The sequence below is a fragment of the Symphodus melops genome (genome assembly GCF_947650265.1).
Source record: "Symphodus melops genome assembly, chromosome: 6".
NCBI lineage: Eukaryota > Metazoa > Chordata > Actinopteri > Labriformes > Labridae > Symphodus > Symphodus melops.
In genome coordinates, this window is record NC_136696.1 from 15,676,934 (window position 1) to 15,692,127 (window position 15,194).

General features: G+C 41.1%; 1 protein-coding gene across 3 annotated transcripts in view; it reads left to right on the top strand.

Moving 5' to 3' along the window:
* The first annotated feature begins 4,840 nt into the window (after nt 1-4,840).
* sema4ba (sema domain, immunoglobulin domain (Ig), transmembrane domain (TM) and short cytoplasmic domain, (semaphorin) 4Ba) overlaps nt 4,841-15,194 on the top strand; it is a 47,387-nt gene continuing 37,033 nt past the window's right edge. Inside the window, exon 1 of one of the 3 annotated variants that reach the window (XM_079345892.1) lies at nt 4,841-5,397. The gene's annotated coding sequence lies outside the window, so the exon portion shown is untranslated. Of the gene's footprint in view, nt 5,398-13,091; nt 13,455-15,194 lie in introns of those variants that run through there. The other 2 variants (XM_079345893.1, XM_079345891.1) reach the window with 2 other exon arrangements.

The window sequence follows — 15,194 nt, forward strand, 5'->3', positions numbered from 1 at the left end:
CTTCATCAAAGCAGCTGGACTCAAGCTTGTAAGACCCCCGAAGAAGGGTACCAACAGCGGGACTTTTTTATCTTTCAGATGAAAGTGCTGTAGGCTGGGGATTAAGATCACTATTCCAAGACACAGAATTAAGATGCAACTGCACTTATGACTAAAAAAAAACCCCACAGAACCTACAGGGCAGTGGAAGAAGTACTAAAAAAAATAAATAAAAGAGCCGTCGAACGACACAAACTGATTGGTTCCTACAAGGCAGGGACTTTGCCTTCGTTTTATTTGCAGTCTTTAGCTCGGATGTGGGTGAGGATGCATCGGGAAGAAGTCATGGTTTACAGAAAAGGTTGTGTTTGTATGTGTGTGTATATATATATATAGATACATACACATTAGAGTGGCCTCTGTGTGAATGTGTGTGTGTGTGAATCTGTGTATATATTCACACAGAGGCAACTCAGTAGCCCCTTCGTAAAACAAATGTTGAACCCATCTGCTCATAGTCTGCTGTGTTTATGTAGTTTAACAGACATGTTGGACATGTGATTATGCTTTGAGCAGACAAAAGCCAGGGTTCCATTGGGACTGAAATCAAGTGTTTAGACAGCTAACATTTGTGACCACTGGTTAGTAGAACAAGCCCACTATGAGGTCTGAAGCGATCTCATGAAACGTTGTTGCCTGATTAGATTGAGTGTTTTCTCTCGCAGCTACTATGGACTACTTAAAATAATTATCCCAGCTTGTTACAGCACAACATAAGGGTGGGGGGGGGACAAACCTCACAGGGAACAACATACAGTCACAACAAGCTCGTAATGTGACACTTTGTTGGAGAATAGTTTTTATTTTTTTGCCTAACTACCAAAAAACATGCTGCAGATGGATACCCATTTAACACTTTGAGAGTTATGATGTACTCTCATCAAGTATAGAAAAATAAAATGAATATTAGAAACAGAATAGTATTGGTCTGTTTGAATTCTCCTGCACGTAGCAATAGCTGTGTGCGGCTTGACTTGACTATGCTAATGTTACCGGAACATTCCACCCTCCATCTGACACAATGGTTCAATGAGGGTGTAATTCATGATGGTTAATGACTCCTGCGGCCGTTCAGTTCAGTGGTTACTGAAGGGGACGGCAATCGCCTTTGACCTTTTGAAGAAGTCTCCCAGGGCTTGGGGGGGGGGTGGGGGGGGGGGGGGGGGGGGGGGTGGACTGAGGACGCTGCTGTGATCAGTCAACACCATGTCAACTTTCCCAGTTTACCAATCCAATTTGCATCTGGGACTTTTTTTTTTTTTTTGACTAATTCATTGTAACCTCACCCTTCAGGGGATGGGTTACTTGATTTGATGAGTAAAATAAATCACTCTGTACAATATGTTGACAAGTAAATGCCTGATTATATTAATTCAATTGTTTTTAAGTGTGGGGAAATATAAGTGGTTAATTATGTGGCAATGTGGCAATCTATTATTTGCCATTTTTGTTGTTGATGGTGAATGTTAGTTGCTATTATTGATAAGACGCCATGAATCATAAATGTTGGAAAAAATGAATCTCAATTTTTTTCCCCCTCCTCTAATGATTATTTCAAGCAATGATAGAAGTTGGGCTATTAAAAAGGGTCTTCACTTTTGAATTATTTTCCTTTAATTGTTATTATAAAAAAATGTCCAAAGATATGAAAACAAAACAAAACAAAACAAAAAACTCCTTGCTGTTTATTTACACTCAAAATTCACAAAATCAATCTCCATCAGGAAGCTGTAAGCAACAAATGTTTGGCTTTTTTTATTTTTTTTATCATTCATCAAGTTTGGGAAAACAAAATTGTTTAGGCACATTTGGGAATTGTGCTGTAAATTACATTTTCACTTTAGCACTTCTTTAGCCTGTAGAGTTTGAGTTGTAGAGATGTGTAACATTATTTAACTCTAAAGTGACCTCACTCAAAAAGCTGCCGAGGAAACCTCCCTCAAAGTGTTTCCAAGTCTTAGCTCATTTATCTAATGTGAATGATTTGCTTGTCAAAGTTTCATATCCGCCGGTGTTGTAACGCTTACACTTGACAAATCTTACATGGCTTTATTTAAAACCACAGGGAAAAAAAAAAGCTTTCTGTGTTCCTTGAGAGCATGATGGTCTCATGTCAAGGTCACTCACTCAGTATCTCAATACCGCCATTGTATTATTTTTTTTTGTCTTTTGAAAGAAATGCTTGAATCCATTTGCACCAGTGAGAGGGATCAGCTCGTCGGGGGGGAAGAGGCTTTTCATTGAGTGTGCAGAATGACCGTCTGTGTGCTTCAGCAATAATATTTCCTGGCTGTTGTCCCCCTGCGGTCATTAGGGGTTCAACCAATTTATGTTAGCAAAGGTCAGGTCCATGTGGAGTGCTGTTTACATTCTGAGGTACCCTTATTCCTGAGGCGTCATTCGCTGAATAGTGTCACACTCACACACACTGGAAATCCCACAGCCTTATCTGAGTACAGTGTGCATTCCAGCTAACCTACACTATTCGGCATGTGAGGAATTTCGTACGCTCCGTTGTAAAAACTGTCACAGTGCTTCCACTGTCACACTTTGTACTGGCGCAATGCTCAATGCTCCTTTGTCCCGCCGCCCTCCCCTTATTTTGGATGTGTTGTGACTGTAATGATATTGTTACTGTTTCTTTCTGAAGGTCAAATCTGCAAGTTGTAATTGTTGATTTGTACTCTGAGTTATCCTGTGTGTGATAGAGAGAAACGACACTTTGGGCCTTATTTATCTCATAACTTATCACTCACTTGCCCTTTATATAGTTTATATGTCGGAGTGAACGTAAGTATACCGTTGCTCTTTGGATATCACAAATGCCACGCAGTCTTTATCAGACCATGCGGCCTTTCATTTAAGGTCTCTGTGGTCTGTCCTTGCCGGGTTTCAGGGCGAGCTGTGTCATCTGTGCTGCAGTGAAAACTTCGACCCTTTATTTGAGCTCGGCTCTGATACACAGCAGTCCTTCAACCTCATGCCATCGCTTGCATGTGTTCATCTTATTCATAGAGTACTTCATTTAATCAATTTCACGCGAGGGAATGATGTTGCACTTGGGGTAGGGATAAATGTTTATCATGCAGCGAGTTACGTAGGAGTCTATTTTGTGACTCAGAGGTTCCAGCTCGTTGAATGAAGACAACAGTTCTCTGCTGTAATGTTAACTTACAAACATACGGCTGAGACGGAGCGATACAAACCATGTGACCTGCAAGCTCCAGTAAGAAATTGAATTGTCAATTGAATTGTCAGTTTTGTCAGTACTTACACAAAATAACAGTGGTGCAGTGGGATCTTTCCAATGTGCTCCCAACAACCAGTCATCGCTGGCAGAGAAAGCCTGTCATTTTCTTCTGTTTGGCAATATTATGTTCAACCGAGTGCAGTGTTTGTCTATTTGACGAGCACGAACACACACGTGGGCGTGTGTTTGTATTTGTTGGGAAGCATCGAGATCACGTGGTTGATACTAAGCACTGTTTGGAGTGTTGTTGTCATGTGACGGTGGTGGCCGTGGTCTGCGGTGCACCAGGTGGTTAAAGGTTAAATGATGACCACAAGGATTAGGGGACCGTTACATTCCCCCCCCCCCATTAGGGAGGCAGACTCATGCCTGCCAGTTGTGCTCCAATCGGCACACACACACACACACACACACACACAACTTTTTGACAAATTTGTTGTGACAGCGCAGTAGAAATAAAACTCATTGTGAGCAGATGTTGGGTCCAATTATTTGACCTACCGTAAATTCCGGACTATAAGCCGCTACTTTTTTCTCACACTTCGAGCACTGCGGCTTCTACTCCGGTGCGGCTAATGCATGGATTTTTCTTGGGGGACAATGAGCTTCTGCCGCAAAAACATTTGACTTCGTCACGTCGGATCTTAATATCAGTCATTTTGCGCTTCATGCACGCACCCTCATCATGGAAAACACACGGAGAAATACATATGATGCAGTTTTCAAGTTAAAGGCGATCGACCTGGCTGTCAAAGAAGCTAACAGAGCTGCTGCACGTTAAGATGACACTGACAGCGACAACAGAGACTGAGGAAGTGAGTAATGAAGTCATTCTGAGGCAGTGAATGGATGGACTTTTTCTTGTGAAATATATTACGGTCATCTTTTTCATCAGCCGTGTTACAGACACCGTCGGCTAGGCTTCGTATTGTAACGGTTCATGTTGTAAAGTCAGTAGTTGATAATGTGTTCATAATTCCGATTATGTGGAGAGTCAGTGAATGCACCAGCGAGAACGTGTTGAGTGGCTGTATGAGAGAACGCTGGGGGAGAGAGTTGGATTGTTACGGCAAGTTATGTGTTGTTCTCTGCTGTAAACGGCGTGGTCACGGCCGACAGTGATCGGGTTATTAAAAGTTATTTTTTGAACGCTCTCGTCGTCCTTTAACGTCCGTACGGACGCTACAGTATTTGCGGATGTTACCGGTAGCCTACGTCTGTGTAAATAGCTCTTGTTATAGCGTGGACACCTGCGGCTTATAATCAAGTGCGGCTTATATATGTACAAATACATTTATTTACTTATTTTTAGCCGGTGCGGCTTATATCCAGGTGCGCTCAATAGTACGGAATTTACGGTATATATCCTTCTTAAAGCTGCTGTGAGGAATCTCAGGCGACCTTCCTCAGAGGTTGAATATTGCCAAGCTTTTTGAGAAAGCCCTGGTCACGCAATCGAATCACCACACAGAAAAGACTTTGTGTCCAGCTAGCATTGCCTTAGGCACACACCCACCCACACACACACACACACACACACACACACACACACACACACAGCCTTTGCCCCAAAGGGATAAGCCACATTATATTGTACATGCTATTATATTCACCTTGACAACAAGCCCCACTGAATGTACACAATTAAAAGCACTTGATTTCATTATTTCCTGGTCTGACTCAAACCTCTGAGGGTATTTTACAGTTGCCAGATCATTAATATTAAATGTGGGCTTGTGCATGCTCTGAAAAGAGCCCAGCAGTGACAGAGAGAGTGCTGCTACAAGGCGCACCTCCCTTTCTCCGTCCACTCCTCTCCTAGTCAATGATGTAATGTTTCTGCTGCTGATAGAGCAACCCCCTCTCCTGCTTTTTTTTTTTTCACAATTATTCCCCTCCCCTTCCGATTTGCTACTGCCGCGGCTGCTCTCACTGGTGATAGTGGTGGTGGTGGATGCGTGCGTGCGTGCGGCGCCGGTTCAGCTGCATCTCTAAGCATCTCTCGGGATCCCTGCAGAGCTTCTTTTTTTCCCCCCCCCCTCTGTCACCACTCAACTGAGAGCCGCTCCTACTGAGCACTGCAAGACCTCGTCCACTGCTGATAAAAGGTAATTCTTGAGGCTTGTTGCAAAAGAAATTTCATTGTAAAAAGAGAGTGACGAGGGAGGGGGGGGCGGGGGGGGGGGGGGGTGCAGAGCGGAAGAGAAAGAGTTAAATAGAAGAGTGATAGACGGTTGACTGAGTGTCCACTTAGCTGCTGAGTAAACCGGTCTGGACGCTGAGAGCTTCTTGTCGCCACAATGCTGGATACCATGGCAATTTCCCCCTGACGGTGCGTGTGGATGTGCTGTAGTATGGTGTTGGTTTCCATGGTAAAGATGAGACGGATCTCCGTGCTGGCTCAGGGCTAATTCAGCATGTGTCATGGAAAGCTAAAATTGTCTTTGGTGTAAAGTGATTTCACATCTCTTCTGCATTATTAATGAGGGAGATTACAGTGACATTGTTCACTTCTATTGGATTTAAAAAAAAAAAAAAATATTTTACTTTTTGATAAGAAAAGATGAAGTGTCATCAGATTATTATTTGTCCGACTTCTTTGGAACAAATGCATCACTTTGAGTTGCCTGCTCTACTAAAACTGGGCGTGTACAATGACAGTCATAAAGCTAAGATGAATGATAAGCTGGGAGTGATCTGATTGTTGACCGCCTATGCATTTATCAGTGATTTACGGTACTTTACGTATAGATGCTTTACCAAATTCTTTATCTGAACTGTTGCCTTTAACAGGATGTGATGTTATAGCACAGGACCATGAGTGCATTAGTTCTAGATGTACAGAGGGAGATTTTTTTTAAGGAGTTGTTTAACCTTAACTCTTGCACTTCCTCAGATGCTAACTTAATATTTCATGTCTCGTCTGCCCCACATGTAGATAGCCTTATAACTAATTTATCCTCAGGATTTTTCCTGCATTTGAGTCATCACTATTCTGTCTCTATACAATGTCTTTGTCAGCTTTATGAAGTCACACATCTCTAACACACACCTCATTTAGACCTATGGTATCAGCGTACATTCTGGGCCAGGGTCCCAGTTGAGAGAAAGCATGTGGTACTTCAGGGGGTCATTTTATGATGTCCCATAGGGGAATGGGTCATGTTTACAGGCAATGTAATGGATCTTTGGGACACAATGGAGTCACTGCATATTGTCCCTCAGGCCATTTTTCTTCAGCATTTAATGAGGAATCCATCCGAAGACAGCATTAAAGGACAGCTGAATCTGATAGAGCCCATACAATATTACACGGTTTTCAGTTCAGCACCGGACATACAAGGTGACTTCATTTAGCAAGTAGAATTTAACAATGCACAAAAAAAAGCCCATTAGCTATGGCATGAAGGTCTTTCCACCTTGTAACAAAATGATCCATAAAGTGGGACTGAGAGATACACTTTTTGTTCTCTAGGATTGTTTACATGAATATGAATACAATTATTGGATTTGGTGAAATACTTGTCGTATTTTTCTTTTATTTAATTACTGAAATTACAAAGCATCAAAATATTTCAGGATTATTCTCTAGATATCTGAGTAGATGGTGTCTTTGTGACCTTGTCTAATTTAGCAATTTATTGATGGATTCTTTTTGCTTCAAAATCTGCGATTAAATATTTTTTTCTTTAAAAAAATCTATGTTGCATTTTTTTTCCCTTTTTCTTTATTTCCCAAAACTACTTCACCATAGGGAACAAACAGAATGACATATTTTTGTTGGCCAACTTGGAACAAGGAGCGCTATGAGCTCTAATTGAGAATGTGATTTTTGCATTGGATTTTGGGTCATTGCAGAAAATAAGCTCTGTGGCAAACACATGTTCCTGATGCGTAGCTGTTTTGTTCAGCAGGTCAATCTTTACAAATTAACACCACATGAAGCATTACTGCAGCTGACAGAACTAAAAAAGCTAACGTAGCTCTACAAACGAACTACACCCCGGTTGGAAGATTTTGAAGTCACGGCCATTATGCTTCATCGACACAATCAGTGGCTTTGATAAGCTAGCAAAACCGTAGCTTGATAAGTTGATTATGAACCAAATATTTACAAGAGCACTGAAAAACACAACTACAGGCTCTAAGTAGGACTACTGAGAGAGGTCCTGGCGTCAAGATGTTTAATGTCCCTGACAATGACTGTCGTCTCAATTAGCCACTTGTTAGCAACCGCCGTTTAAGGATGCGTAAAAACTTAAAAATTCACAAGTGGAGCTCTTAAGCTAACGTAGTTTATCTCATCTGACAAAATGCCAACATCAGGCGTCTGAAACCCTGTTAAAATCTTCCTTGGCTTTGAGAGGATGGCACTTAAATGCTAACTCACGTCCAGGTTTTAGGACTCATTCCTGTGGCGCTCTATAGGATATCAACAAAGGCACCTTTGCAAATTGTCGGTGATGTCCATTCCCTGCATGTGTATCCTTCCCTTTTATTCTATGGCATTAGATCTGAGAAACCATACAGACATTCTTGGATGTATTGATCACAATAAGAGAGGACACAACTCTTGATTAAATCCCTCCTCTGTTCAGGGAAAGAGGTGGACATAGTTGTTACAGTCTGTGATGGTAAGCGTTGTGCATGTGTGGGGGAGGGGGGGACCTCAGATTGTAGAAAACACAGGAAAGTTGAGCTGCTGCCACACGGACATGAAGGGCCACCTGACGAGCATCCGAGCTGTTCCACTTGCTCTGTCTGTTGAATTTCAAGCAGACCTGCTCGCTTTGGAGCTGTGCCATTGGCTCTGCTTTCACAAAGTGATAATCCAATAAACAGTTTGGCCGTCAGAGCGACTTCAATCATATTTCTGTTTGAAAAGACAAAGACACATTTGATAAAGGACGGGGGGGCGGAAAAGCTGCTTGCAAAACAAGCACCTGAAAGTGAGCATGGTGTGATTAGTCACACATACAATATGATGATGTAGTGGCCATGTGACTTGTAATGCTGGGAACTCCAGTACCGGTTTCAGACTACTGAGTAATAGATAGGCTGGCGACTGAGACAAAATGAGCGTATGCAACAGTGTAATGAAAGGACGAGGGGTTAGTCACAAAGCTCTGAAAATTCAGCTCTGTGTGAAAGCACTAACACTCACTCACACTTCCGGGACTGTTTATTGGCACAACCGTCCTGCCAGAGGGCACCTATCCCACAAACCCTCTCTGATGGATATGTTCAGAGTCAGGTGTGGACGGTAATGCCTTACCTTGTGTCACGCAGAGAAATCAAAGCCTTATTTTTCGCCAGCACAGAAAAAGCACAGAACGAAACACTTCAACATGCTACCTAGAGCACACGATCTGAGTATGATTAATCATATCATACACTCTGTATATTTTTATATTATTCAGCCAGCATGCTGAACCAGTCACACTCAATGCCAAAATGAGTCACTCGCCTCACCTCAGCTGGTACTTTTCCCCAACAGCTCATTCACGTGTAAAAGAAAAAAAAAGACAGAAATCAGCAAAAACTTCTATTTAAGTAAGGGAAATCTTTAATATAATGTATTTTAAAGCCCTTCGTAACATGCAGTAATAGGCTTGTGTATTCGTCTTTACTGATAAATGCTGTGCAGGTTATCATTTTTCTCCAATAGTTTTTTTTTTTTTTTTTTTAAATGTAGTTTAGATTCCAAACCTTGCAAATGCAAATTTATTCAGGCTAAATTTTGGGAAAGTGTATGGTATTGTTAATTATGAAAGGTAGACTCCACTTAGACTGCACTCTTATTTTTGAAAACACTTGGAGGCTTGGGCTTGAAAAAATAAATATATAAAACTGTGTTTGTGTCAGATGGAGAAAGTGGGTGCTGAAGTGCAAAATATAAATCACTGTTCAAAGAAGGATAAGCATAGCACATGGCATAGTGTAAAGTATGAGTTCATGTATTTCACTCTGAAACAACATACTGTATAGATTTAAGGAATGGTTTGAAATAGTTTGAACAGTGCAGACTTAGATGTTGTTAACCTTTATGCTCCCGAAGAGGAAAATTGTCAATTTTGCGTTAAACAAACCAAACTTTGCAAAAAATAATGACTCATCATCATCAGTGTTTTGCAGTGACCTGGATTTTCATAAAGACTCTGAGGCACCGAAAAATCAGGCCAGGGACAAACGTAAGAGGTGTGAAAACAAGGTGACGCTTTGACGGAGAAACTCTGGAAGAATGTTTAGCTTACTTTATTCACTGGGATTTTCATCTCAGCTTCTCGCACTAAACAGATGCTTGAAGTGAAGTGTTGACCTGCTGTTACCATGCAACTACTGACAACATAAGAAACATTAAAGGTTGTTTTTGCCCTTAGTTTGAATGTTTGTTTTTTTCACTTAAATGTTCAAGAGCTGAAAACATGCTGCAGTCCTTATGTTGTTGTGCCTTTTCTCTGACTTAAAAAAAACAAAAACGGTTGGCACTCCATCCTCCATATGTACAGCTCTTTTACATTACTTTTGTGATATATAGCTTCTGAGATAAATACATACAGTATACAGTGAGGATAAATGCAAACAAAAGAGGACCTGATCAAAGTTGTATCCAGTGCATGAAGCACAAAATGACTGTGATTGAACACTTTGAGCCGGGCTGTGAAGTGCAGAAACACAGCTGAGAGTCGAGTGCCAAAGCTGCTGGTTGTCTGTAGTGCTTCTGTCCGCCTCTGCGACTCTTTAAGGAGCCCTAAAGCTGCTATCTTGTGTATTTCCATTAAGCTAATATGTGAAACATGAGGGCTTATCTCTGCACTCTAATTCCTCGTCCGTAGCTCGTTTATATAGAATGACCTGTCAGCACTTTTACTGGCTGTGTGTGAAGAACGCAGAGAACATTTCTATCGTGTGATATTGTTTAAATGTAATTATTATAAAATGTAGGACACTCTTCCACAGCATGGTATTTATTTGTAATCTTTTCTTATAAATATTTAAAAAATATTTGTGACTTGCAGTCATCTAGTTATCAAACAAAACTTTGCATTATCATTTCGACAAAATACTGTTATATAGCTTTAAAAAAACATTTACTTCCACACTTGTTTGTATTCCAAATCTTTGCCAGCGCATACAACCTTTCAATTTAAGCCTTTAATCGTTGAAACGCTTGATTAGATTTTCCTGACAAAGCAACACTTCTACCTATTAACCAGTAAAACCAAACTTTAAATCTTCGAAGCAGAACTCTAACCTAATATTTATTCGTGCAGCTGACGCTTTTAGCCAAAGCGTGTACAACAGAGAGCAAGCACAACACAAGCACGGATCTGGAAAGTAGGAAAAGATGTCAGTGAGTGCAAACAAACAGCTGCAAGTTTGATCAGACAAAGGTGCTGACAGGCGGTAACAAGAGGCAGCAGTTCTTGAGAGTTTTAATCAGCAAAGAAACCATCATCATCATCAGTAATATCCAAACCATCGTCCTCATCATTCAGGTCATAGAAATTCATGAGAGTGATGGGTCTTTAGCTTTTTCTTAAAGGAGCAAAGGGACTGCAGATTGACTGGGGTTTGGAACAGACCTGGAGACTTGAGGTATGGACGAACCGTTTGTGCTGCTGTTGTAAGCCAGCAGCAGGGTTTTAAATTTGACGCAAGCAGTAGGCTAACTAATTTAGATACTAGTACTAATTTAGGACCCGACCAAGTTAATTTTTGAAGAGTCTGTTTTTTATTTAATGATTCAAGATCCTCTTTTTGAAATAGCTCTCACTGTCCAAACAACGCCTCAACCAAAAAGCAAATGAAACAAAATATTTATCATATTTATATTTTACTTTTTTTTTTTTGGTGCGGCATGACTTTTTAGAGTAACAGATTAATGGAGGCAAAAGACACAGCCACACAAACAGGCTGTGGTATTGAAGCGGATGTTCCTCAGATGCTAACTTAAGTTCTTACTCAGTCCAATGTCATGACAGCTCAAAAAAGGCAACAAAAATCAATCATTAATAAAAGGACTCAAAATGGACCCAATCTTTGAGAATGGCCAGCCGCGATGTGTTTGACTGATCTGAGCCACGTGTATGGGTGTCGGCTCAAGGGTTCTTTATGTTCTGTGGTTGTTTACAGAAGGTTGTCTGCATGGCAGTGACAGGTGGTCCCACTCAACAAGAGGTGTGTTCCTGCAGCATTTTAAACTGACACAAGCTGTAAATGAGACATCCAGTGTGTCCGTGCTGTGGCCTAAATGCGTCTCAGGTGACCGCCTGGACTCTTGACTCTGCACAGCACACACTGAGCCGGCATTCAGAATCCCAACACCTCAAACTTGGCAACCCGTCTCCCTCCTTAGCAGTTGCCTATAGTGTATAATTAGCATCTGCTATTTTGGATACCGGCGTCCCTGTCTTCGCACCCCGCTGTCTTACACCTCTCTCTATTTACACTGGAAATATTTTTGGAAAAGTCTTGTGAAGTTATTTGGTAACAAATCTGTTTCCGCAAATAAAATGATTTCACTTAAAAATCTACATGCGCGTGTACTTCCCCCTCTTGAATGAAATGCGGTCAAACACAGAGTTCAAAAAAGGAAATCAAAGCTCTGCTCATACAAAAAATAAGGAGGAGCAAGAGGTTCATTCAAGCTGTCCTCTTTACATACCATGAAACGGCTCCTTTGAGAAGCTGCATCACTCCTGTTGTATTTTCAGTGTCCTGGCCTAAAAACTGTGTCCTTGTCGGGGTTGTGATTATTCTTTTTTTTTTTTTTTTTAGAATTAGATCTGCTTTGTGGCTTTGTCTTCACATCTTGACTGGAGTTTATGTGGCTTTTGTGGAGCCTGTAAAGAAACTGTGTTGAAAATGCCGCTTTAACAATCAGGTTATTTAGTCTATTATTATTATAAGGATTCAGCTGAAATTAAGAAAAAAATATTTAGAAGAACATTTCAAATAAAAAATATATTTTTTTAAGAAACATTGTTGGAGTACAGCTGAAGTCTGCAAATAAAAAAAGCTCTGTACTGTGCATGATTGTAGTTTACAAGGCACAATCAGCAGGAGACACAAAATACAAATTGTGACATTTTCAATCTTTTATACCAGAATTGAAATTTTGAAGCTGTTTACAAAGAAATGTGGAGTTTAAAGTGACACAAATGAACGACTTGTTCATTTCTTCCCTGAGCAGAACACACACATTTTGTTAAGTCAACATGATGTAGGGCACAGAGATGTGGTCGACTTGCTGTACCCTGAAGTACAGCAGTTACTGGTAATTACGATCATGAAAGGCAGTCTTTATATGGTAGTAAGCAGCTGGCAGGGAGTCAAACATCTGCAGAACAAGGAAACGTACTCCCAGGGGAGCTCAGAGGCTGTCTGATAAGAAACGTAAGCAAATCTTCAGTCATGGGATCTCTTATTGATTGAATATTTTAACTTTTGTCACTTTGGAATGAGTTTTTGCCTCTTCGTTTGCTGTGATTTATTCCAATGTAGAAAGTTAGACAGCCTTGGAAAGTTTCAGGATGGGAGCTTTTTTTTTTTTTTAAATTCCTTTTCAGAAATTTAAATAAAGCCAAATCCCATTGAAGTGTGAGGGGAGGACAAAATAAATTCCTTATTGAGTAGAACAGCCTAAATACTACGAATAAAAACATACTGAAACAGAGCCTCAAAAGCATGGGATCATATTGTGATCTTATTCAACTGTTTATCATGCTGCTAAAAAAAAAAAAAGCATTGGTAAAAGTAAAAAAAAAAAAAAAAAAAAGAGTGAAGATCGTGCCTCTCTTAACTCCCTCCCTCCCTCTCTCCCTCTGACAGCGTGTGATGGGAGGAGCTCCAGTTGCTGAGTGGTTGTAGGCAGGCTGTAGTACAACACTGTGTCAGGGAGAGCGAGAGTGTGGACCTGCTGGCTCAAACCTGTCGCCTGTACTAAAACTTTTCAAACTGTCCTTTCTCTTGGATTTTCTTTTGGCACTTCCTGGACGAGGAATCGCTCTGATCTTTGTCACCTGGGGGGGGGGGGGAAACTTTTCCCTTTCATTTCACAGAAGCTTCTCATTTCCTGGGACAGAGTGTAAGTAGTGCTGTTATTAGAGACCATCCTCCTGTTCATTAACTGTGTGGCGCCGTGGCTTCATGAATCATTGATGTGAGTACGCTTGCAGGTCTGGTTACCTATTGAAATGATGCCAGTATAACCTGTCATTCCCCCTGTTAGAGGGCTATAAACTTTTTATGACTTCGTCTGCGTGGGGGTTTCTTGTTAGTTTCTGTCTTTTAAAGGATAAGTGGGTGTGAGCTGAGACGCAACAGTTGGTCCTCCCTCTCCAGTAGGTCTTTATCGCAAGGTGATAGCAGGGCAAGGGGGTCATTTAAAACCCAGTCTGAACTTCTCTGTGTGTGTGTGTGTGTGTGTGTGCATTTATTTGTGGGTGTTTGTGTAAGAACCCTTCAATTAAGAGATGCTGGTCTTGGACTTATTTCCTTTGAAGACACAGCTTATTTACCTGGCTGTGTGGCCATGTTTGAGCTGTCTGAGTTATATGTGTGGACTTGCTGGTTTGTGTGTCTGCATGCAGAAGAAAAAGAAGAAGGACAGCTCTGACTCTTTTCAGCTTAAAGGCTCATCAGGGGTGATCCCGTGGCTGGGAGTGGGGCCTCTCTCCTCAGATATAGGAGTGAGTGAATTGTGGCAGCCCGTGCACAGGCGCACATCGTCTGGAAGTTTATTAGTGAGAGCGATGACGTCAATATAAACACTGATTCCGCTGCATGTGGATGTGAGAGGCTATTTTTTGTTTTGACTCTACTTTTGGGTTCATGATGAGATGGGGCGTCAACACAGAAGCATCAGGTGTGACTGTGTGAAAGTTAAATCTCTCTCCCACACACTGCTGGCAGCACAATGGAGACTAATAGCAGACTGTTAGCAGCATAGGTAATAGACAATGTAGTGAAATTTAAAAGTCTGTCAAAAGTGAATTGAGGGTCATTGTAAGATTTTTGCTTATGTTTGAAGGTGCACAGTCAAGTATCTCTGACTCTTAAAGCCCTCGTGCTGCGTCTCCTGTGTCGATCGAGTGTTAAGCTCCTGTGAGGACTTTTGAACTGCTTATGAAACAGACTGAAACCGAAACAATTCACATTATTTTATATAACAGTGGAAGGTAGACTTTGGTGTTTAATATCCCCATAAAGTCCCTGTCAGACACGTCCATCAGAGGAAGGACAGTTCTTTGCAGGGTGACATAATATCTTTCAATACATCGATACCCTCTCTCTATTTTTTGATCTGTTTACAAGCATGATTTTAATCCGATTACTGATACAAGCAGTGGATGTAGAGCGTTTATTTTTCTACATGACAATCAGTGTGTAGTGGGATAAGAAAAAATGAACATGCACATGGTGGCCATTTCTTCACATTTAATATGAAAAAAAAAAAAAAACTCAAGCCGGTATTGTTTTATATTATATCATAACCACCGTATAATTGTAGGTTTTGGTTCGACACACAGCCCTACCATTGGACAGGACACAAACTTCTTCAAATGTCAACATCTGTCAGCCACTGACACAAAAGTGTTTGGACTCCCAAATCACATATGACCAATATGAAGTCATTTGTTGTGGCTGAAGCCAACCAGCCACTTTCAGAACTTTACCAGCATTTGGCGTGTGATATCATGAAACCCTGCTTGAATGCACTCCCTTTTTGGAATAGGAAGTTGTTCCTCTTTAGTTTCCTAAGTGGAAAATCAGAATCATTGTCATCTTTGCAGCGTGTCATCAAGAGAGCCTTGCATGCCTCGTAGAAGCCAGTCCATCAAACAGTACAGCTGCACAAGCCAACCAAGCTGTCCCTTAAGGTTTTCATTCCAGCGGTTCA